Here is an 8,531-nt window from a genome sequence, read left to right as displayed (position 1 = left end):
TATTATTATTATGTGTGCCTATGACAAAGGCACACATATTACTATTCGTCGATTTATTATTATTATTATTATTCCTCAGTTTCGCCTGAAATTTTGCAGCGAAACTCGCCCCGCAGTTGAGACAAGCTTCATATATGTTACCTCATTTTGTGCGGCTGATCAGGAATGGTGTGCTAGACTTTTGGTGTTATAACTATTATAGTTTTTTAATATTAATATTTAGTGAAAATTTTCCCGCGCTTCTCTGCCAAACAGTTTTGAAAATAGGGTACATATGTTAGATCATTTTGTGCGGCTGGAGTGGACTAGTATGGTATCACTTTGGTTTTATGACTTTTTATAGTTTTTGAAATATTTAGATTTTAGTGCAAATTTAGGCCAATTTCCATAGAAACAGACTTTATTTGTGGTGGTTGGCTCTCTCTATGGTATACCGGAGTAGTACGGCTGAAATCTGTATGCTTGTTACAAAACTCCATATCCCATAATTCATAGCACCCCTCTGCCGAGTTAAACAATGGCGGACACCACGTCGTTTTATATTCTTTATTCGTGTTTCTAGGTCACAAAATACACTTTTAAAGATATTTTCAGGCGAGAATGTAGGGTGTAAACTTCAAATATCTGCTCGTTTATCAAGACATCCATATTAGCGACAATTCTCTTAAGTGTTGCTGATAGACCAGCTAGCTAGCTAGCGCCGCTAGCTTAGCTAGCTAGCGCCCCTTCGTGAAAACACCCAGGCTTGGCTGATAGTGAGGTGGCTAAAATTTGTTTAATCGCCTGATCGCTCGGCAAGGGTCTGTGTCTTAGCTGACTTATTTTTCGTTTATATGGGCCGATGATGCTGGTCGATGTGGAAAAATAACTGAGTTGTTTGGTGGTGGAGCTACACAGAGGGCAGCTATCCACCGGGTGTGACAGAAAGGACATGCCGCGAACGAGACATAAGGCGGTGAGGCTACCGCCGATCGTCCGGTGTTTGCTAACCGGAGTCAATCGTGGATCAGGGAAAGCGAAGGCAGGAGCGTGAGGTGAACTGAATTTCAGGTAAGAAGTTATGACCTGCACTCTATTTGGTCAGATATAAACCGAGTTTAGGTGTAGTTTATTTAGCAACAGTTCTCTTACGTGTTGCTGATAGCCGCTAGCTAGCTAGCTAGCTAGCGCGGCTAGCGACCCTTCGTGAAAAACCACCCAGGCTTGGCTGATAGTGAGGTGGCTAAAATTGTTTAATCGCCCGATCGCTCGGCAAGGGTCTGTGTCTTAGCTGGACTTATTTTTCGTTATATGGGCTGATGATGCTGGTCGATGTGGAAAAAATAACTGAGTTGTTTGGTGGTGGAGCTACAACAGAGGGCAGCTATCCACCGGTGTGTGACAGAAAGGACATGCCGCGAACGAGACATACAAGGCGGTGAGGCTACCGCTGATCGTCCGGGTTTACTAACGCGGAGGTCAATCGTGGATCAGGGAAAGCGAAGGCAGGAGCGTGAGGTGAACTGATTTCAGGTAAGAAGTTATGAACTGCACTCTATTTGGGTCAGATATAAACCGAGTTTAGGTGTAGTTTATTTAGCAACAGTTCTCTTACGTGTTGCTGATAGCCGGCTGGCTAGCTAGCTAGCGCCGCTAGCTTAGCTAGCTAGCGCGGCTAGCGACCCTTCGTGAAAAACCACCAGGCTTGGCTGATAGTGAGGTGGCTAAAATTTGTTTAATCGCCCGATCGCTCGGCAAGGGTCTGTGTCTTAGCTGGACTTATTTTTCGTTTATATGGGCCGATGATGCTGGTCGATGTGGAAAAAATAACTGAGTTGTTTGGTGGTGGAGCTACAACAGAGGGCAGCTATCCACCGGTGTGTGACAGAAAGGACATGCCGCGAACGAGACATACAAGGCGGTGAGGGTACCGCCGATCGACCGGTGTTTGCTAACGCGGAGGTCAATCGTGGATCAGGGAAAGCGAAGGCAGGAGCGTGAGGTGAACTGAATTTCAGGTAAGAAGTTATGACCTGCACTCTATTTGGGTCAGATATAAACCGAGTTTAGGTGTAGTTTATTTTCGTTGTGCTGACTTTTCAATCACTTACAATAACTCGTACTGCGTGCTAGCTAGCACTACGGAGTTTGTATACAGCTGTGTGCGCGCTAAGTTACCGATGTTACCGATGTTGAACTTTATGACAGCCTCCCCTGTCATTCTCTCGCCTGTTGAAACTTCAGTCATGAAACTGATCAATGATCGGCTTTTCTCTCTTGTTTGTTTATCGCGCTAAACAACAGCAGCACGTTTAAGCTTGATCAGCTGTTGTTAGAATTCTTTTGATTTTAATTTCTAGTATCAGCTGATGTTTGCTGGAGCATGAAGATGAAATCAGGAGATGTCCTTACTGAATCATCAGAGCTGAACTGGTGATGGAGAAACAGGTTTACCCTTAGGTGACATGAATGAGTTGAAGGGAAGTTATGAACTGTTTCTGACAGACAAATATACACCAAGCTCCTTTTTTTGTGTAGCTGACAGCTGGTAACTGTGCAGGGGCGGATCTAGCAAAGCTTTTGCCAGGGGCCAGGTAGGGCATTAACAGAGAAAGGTGGACATAAAGATATACTTTTCTTTCTTACTCTCATATAAAATATTTAGCTTTTATTAAATAGTTATCTGAATCTTACAACCAAAGTTTGTATAATAATACACAAGATTGGCTGTAGACCATTGTTCATCATTCAGAACACTGTGTAAAAATAACAAAAAACAAAAAGTGAATGCAAAAGTGCATAAATATTTATTTTACGTGTTTGATGTGTGTGGCGGGGCGTGGTCTGCAGTGCCGCTGCAGGGGAGGTGGACCACCTGAGCGGCACCTGCAATCACGCCTCTCGGCGTAGTCTGTGCTCTCTGGCTGTTTTGGGTGTGTGTCGGGCTGTGAGTTGAAAAGCTACAGCCGGCTGTTTGGGTACACCAACCATGTGTGAAAAGTGGTCCATAACGTAATGCTTCAAAGCGTGTTCATGCAAACATTGTCGGATCTGCCGTGGTACAATGGGACTTCTGCTCATGAACCTGTGTGCACAGTGTCTGCAAATCGGCGCTGTACGAAGTAACTTCATCTTTACACAAAACTGTAAGCTGTTATCTGTGAAGCGTGAGCGGTGTTTGTTTTTACCATAGTTCATGGTGGAGAATGGGTGCTCTTCTGAGTTTTGCTCTCTGTAGCTATATGAATGGCAAACTACACTGAATAGCAGCGGCATAGGCACACATAAATTTCTTCTGAAATTTTCGCTTTCTAGTTATGTGTGCCTATGCCAAGAGGCACACATATTACTATTCGTCGGATTTATTATTCTTATTATTATTATTATTATTATTATTATTTTCCTTTTTCCGCCTGAAATTTTGCAGTGTATCTCGACCCGCAGTTTTTGGACAAGCTTCATATATGTTACCTCATTTTGTGCGGCTGGATCTGGAATGGTGTGCTATGACTTTGGTGTTTATGAATATTATAGTTTTTTAAATATTAATATTTTAGTGAAAATTTTCCCGCGCTCCTCTGCCAAACAGTTTTGACAATAGGGGTACATATGTTACATCATTTTGTGCGGCTGGCGCTGGGCTAGTATGGTGTGACTTTGGTGTTTATAACTTTTATAGTTTTTGAAATATTTAGATTTAGTGCAAATTTAGGCCAATTTCTAGGCTCCTGAGAAAGATTCTGCTTTTGGCACCATAGAAACAGACTTCATTTGTGGTGTCTTGGCTCTCTCTAGTGGTATACCGGGAGTAGTACAGCCGAAAAGATTTTATCCTTGTGTTGAAAACTCCATATCCCACAATTCATAGCACGCCTCTACAGAGTGAACAATGGCGGCCACCACTTCGTTTATATGTCTTTTATTCGTGTTTCTAGGTCACAAAATAAACTTTTAAGATATTTTCAGGCGAGAATGTAGGTGTGTAAACTTCAAATATCTGCTTGTTTTATCAAGACATCCCATATTTAGCGACAGTGCTCTGACGACGTCGGTCCTGCCTGACAGCTAGCCGGCTACCTAGCTAGCTGCCGCACTTGGCTGCAAATGGATAACGAGGGGACTCTCTCTGTCGTTTCACCTCCCCGGTCTCTCGCAAATGCTCGCACAGAATCGGAGTTACAGCTGGATGTGGAAAAAATAACTGAGTTGTTTGGCAGTGCTATAACGCGGAGCTACAACAGTGGGCAGCTATCCACCGGTGTATGACAGAAAGGACATGCCGCGACCGCCGATCGACCGGTGTTTGCTAACGCGGAGGTCAATCGTGGATCAGGGAAAGCGAAGGCAGGAGCGTGAGGTGAACTGAATTTCAGGTAAGAAGTTATGACCTGCACTCTATTTGGGTCAGATATAAACCGAGTTTAGGTGTAGTTTATTTAGCAGCAGTTCTCTTATGTGTTGCTGATAGCCGGCTAGCTAGCTAGCGCCGCTAGCATAGTTAGCTAGCACCGCTAGCGACCGTTCGTGAAAAAGCACCCAGGCTTGGCTTATATTGAGGCGGGTGAAACTCGTGTCAGCACCCGGTCGCTCGCCGACAGTATGTGTTTTAGCTGGACTTATTTTTCGTTTATATGGACCGATGATTTATTTATTTATTCATTTTAGTAACGGTATAAACAGTGAAAGGTGGTGGATTGGCCAGATGTAAACTTCAAATATCTGCTCGTGTTACCAAGACATCCCATATTAGCTCTGATGTTTTCGGTGCCTGCAAAGAGCTAGACAGGTAGCTAGCTAACCCGAGCTGGCTGTCTTTTTGACTCAGGGTCATAGCTGGACTTATTTTTCGTTTTTATGAGCCGATGAGGGTTTTTTTTTTAGTAACGGTACAAACAGTGAAAGGCGGTGGATTGTCCAGATGCTGGTCGATGTGGAAAAAATAACTGAGTTGTTTGGTAGTCGCTGACGCGGAGCTACAACCGAGGGCAGCTATCCACCGGTGTGTGTCAGAAAGAACATGCGGGGAACGAGGCGGCGAGGCGACCGCCGATCGACCGGTGGTAGATCGTGGATCAGGGAAACCGAAGGCAGGAGAAGCAGGCGGCTGCCGGTCGGAGCGTGAGGTGAACTGAATTTCAGGTAAGAAGTTATGACCTGCACTCTATTTGGGTCAGATATAAACCGAGTTTAGGTGTAGTTTATTTTCGTTGTGCTGACTTTTTACAATCAGTTATAATAACTGGTACTGCGTGGTAGCTAGCACGATGGAGTTTCTATACAGCTGTGTGCGCGCTAAGTTACTGATGTTGAACTTTATGACAGCCTCCCCTGTCATTCTCTCGCCTGTTCAAACTTCAGTCATGAAACTGATCAATGATCGGCTTTTCTCTCTTGTTTGTTTATCGCGCTAAACAACAGCAGCACGTTTAAGCTTGATCAGCTGTTGTTAGAATTCATTTGATTTTAATTTCTAGTATCAGCTGATGTTTGCTGGAGCCACAGCTGTAGAAGCGGCTGGTCGAAACCAGGAGATGACCTTACTGAATCATCAGAGCTGAACTGGTGATGGAGAAACAGGTTTACCTTTTTTTTAGGTGACATGAATGAGTTGAAGGGAAGTTATGAACTGTTTCTGAGAGAAATAAACACCAAGCTCCTTTTTTTTATTTAGCTGACAGCTGGTAACTGTGCAGGGGCGGATCTAGCAAAGCTTTTGCCAGGGGGCCAGGTAGGGCATTAACAGAGAAAGGTGGACACAAAGATATACTTTTCTTTCTTACTCTCATACAGGGAGTGCAGAATTATTAGGCAAGTTGTATTTTTGAGGAATAATTTTATTATTGAACAACAACCATGTTCTCAATGAACCCAAAAAACACATTAATATCAAAGCTGAATGTTTTCGGAAGTAGTTTTTAGTTTGTGTTTAGTTTTAGCTATTTTAGGGGGATATCTGTGTGTGCAGGTGACTATTACTGTGCATAATTATTAGGCAACTTAACAAAAAACAAATATATACCCATTTCAATTATTTATTTTTACCAGTGAAACCAATATAACATCTCCACATTCACAAATATACATTTCTGACATTCAAAAACAAAACAAAAACAAATCAGCGACCAATATAGCCACCTTTCTTTGCAAGGACGCTCAAAAGCCTGCCATCCATGGATTCTGTCAGTGTTTTGATCTGTTCACCATCAACATTGCATGCAGCAGCAACCACAGCCTCCCAGACACTGTTCAGAGAGGTGTACTGTTTTCCCTCCTTGTAAATCTCACATTTGATGATGGACCACAGGTTCTCAATGGGGTTCAGATCAGGTGAACAAGGAGGCCATGTCATTAGTTTTTCCTTCTTTTATACCCTTTCTTGTCAGCCACGCTGTGGAGTACTTGGACGCGTGTGATGGAGCATTGTCCTGCATGAAAATCATGTTTTTCTTGAAGGATGCAGACTTCTTCCTGTACCACTGCTTGAAGAAGGTGTCTTCCAGAAACTGGCAGTAGGACTGGGAGTTGAGCTTGACTCCATCCTCAACCCGAAAAGGCCCCACAAGCTCATCTTTGATGATACCAGCCCAAACCAGTACTCCACCTCCACCTTGCTGGCGTCTGAGTCGGACTGGAGCTCTCTGCCCTTTACCAATCCAGCCACGGGCCCATCCATCTGGCCCATCAAGACTCACTCTCATTTCATCAGTCCATAAAACCTTAGAAAAATCAGTCTTGAGATATTTCTTGGCCCAGTCTTGACGTTTCAGCTTGTGTGTCTTGTTCAGTGGTGGTCGTCTTTCAGCCTTTCTTACCTTGGCCGTGTCTCTGAGTATTGCACACCTTGTGCTTTTGGGCACTCCAGTGATGTTGCAGCTCTGAAATATGGCCAAACTGGTGGCAAGTGGCATCTTGGCAGCTGCACGCTTGACTTTTCTCAGTTCATGGGCAGTTATTTTGCGCCTTGGTTTTTCCACACGCTTCTTGCGACCCTGTTGACTATTTTGAATGAAACGCTTGATTGTTCGATGATCACGCTTCAGAAGCTTTGCAATTTTAAGACTGCTGCATCCCTCTGCAAGATATCTCACTATTTTTGACTTTTCTGAGCCTGTCAAGTCCTTCTTTTGACCCATTTTGCCAAAGGAAAGGAAGTTGCCTAATAATTATGCACACCTGATATAGGGTGTTGATGTCATTAGACCACACCCCTTCTCATTACAGAGATGCACATCACCTAATATGCTTAATTGGTAGTAGGCTTTCGAGCCTATACAGCTTGGAGTAAGACAACATGCATGAAGAGGATGATGTGGACAAAATACTCATTTGCCTAATAATTCTGCACTCCCTGTAAACAGCAAGCTCCTTTTTTTGTGTAGCTGACAGCTGGTAACTGTGCAGGGGCGGATCTAGCAAAGCTTTTGCCAGGGGGCCAGGTAGGGCATTAACAGAGAAAGGTGGACATAAAGATATACTTTTCTTTCTTACTCTCATATAAAATATTTAGCTTTTATTAAATACTTATCTGAATCTTACAACCAAAGTTTGTATAATAATACACAAGATTGGCTGTAGACCATTGTTCATCATTCAGAACACTGTGTAAAAATAACAAAAAACAAAAAGTGAATGCGAAAGTGCATAAATATTTATTTTATGTGTTTGATGTGTGTGTCGGGGCGTGGTCTGCAGTGCCGCTGCAGTGGAGGTGGACCCACGGGTGTAAAGTCTGTGCTCTCTTGGCTGTTCTTTGGGTGTGTGTTGGGCTATGAGTTGAAAAGCTACAGCTGCCTGTGTGGGTACACCAACCATGTGTGAAAAGTGGTCCATAACGTAATGCTTCAAAGCATGTTCATGCAAACATTGTCGGGTCTGCCGTGGTACAATGAGACTTCTGCTCATGAACCTGTGTGCACAGCGTCTGCAAATCGGCGCTGTACGAAGTAACTTCATCTTTACACAAAACTGTAAGCTGTCATCTGTGAAGCGTGAGCGGTGTTTGTTTTTACCATAGTTCATGGTGGAGAATGGTTGCTCTTCTGAGTTTTGTTCTCTGTAGCCGTATGAATGGCAAACTACAGTGATTAGCAGCGGCATAGGCACACATAAAATTTCTTCTGAAATTTTCGCTTTCTAGTTATTATTATTCTCCAGTTTCCGCCTGAAATTTTGCAGCGAAACTCACCCCGCAGTTTTGAGACAAGGTTCATATATGTTACCTCATTTTGTGCGGCCGGATCTGGAATGGTGTGCTATGACTTTTGGTGTTTATGAATTTTATAGTTTTTTAAATATTAATATTTTAGTGAAAATTTTCCCGCGCTCCTCTGCCGAACAGTTTTGACATTAGGGTTACATATGTTAGATCATTTTGTGTGGCTGGAGCTGGACTATTATGTCATGACTTTTGGTGTTCATGACTTTTATAGTTTTTTAAATATTAATATTTTAGTGCAAATTTAGGCCAATTCATCTTTTGGCGCCAAATAAACAGACTTCATTTGTGGTGTGTTGGCGCCATCTTTTGGTCCCATTGAAAGAAATTTCAAACT

This window comes from Oreochromis niloticus, linkage group LG23 (genome assembly GCF_001858045.2).
Source record: "Oreochromis niloticus isolate F11D_XX linkage group LG23, O_niloticus_UMD_NMBU, whole genome shotgun sequence".
Lineage (NCBI taxonomy): Eukaryota > Metazoa > Chordata > Actinopteri > Cichliformes > Cichlidae > Oreochromis > Oreochromis niloticus.
This window is presented reverse-complemented; position numbering follows the sequence as displayed.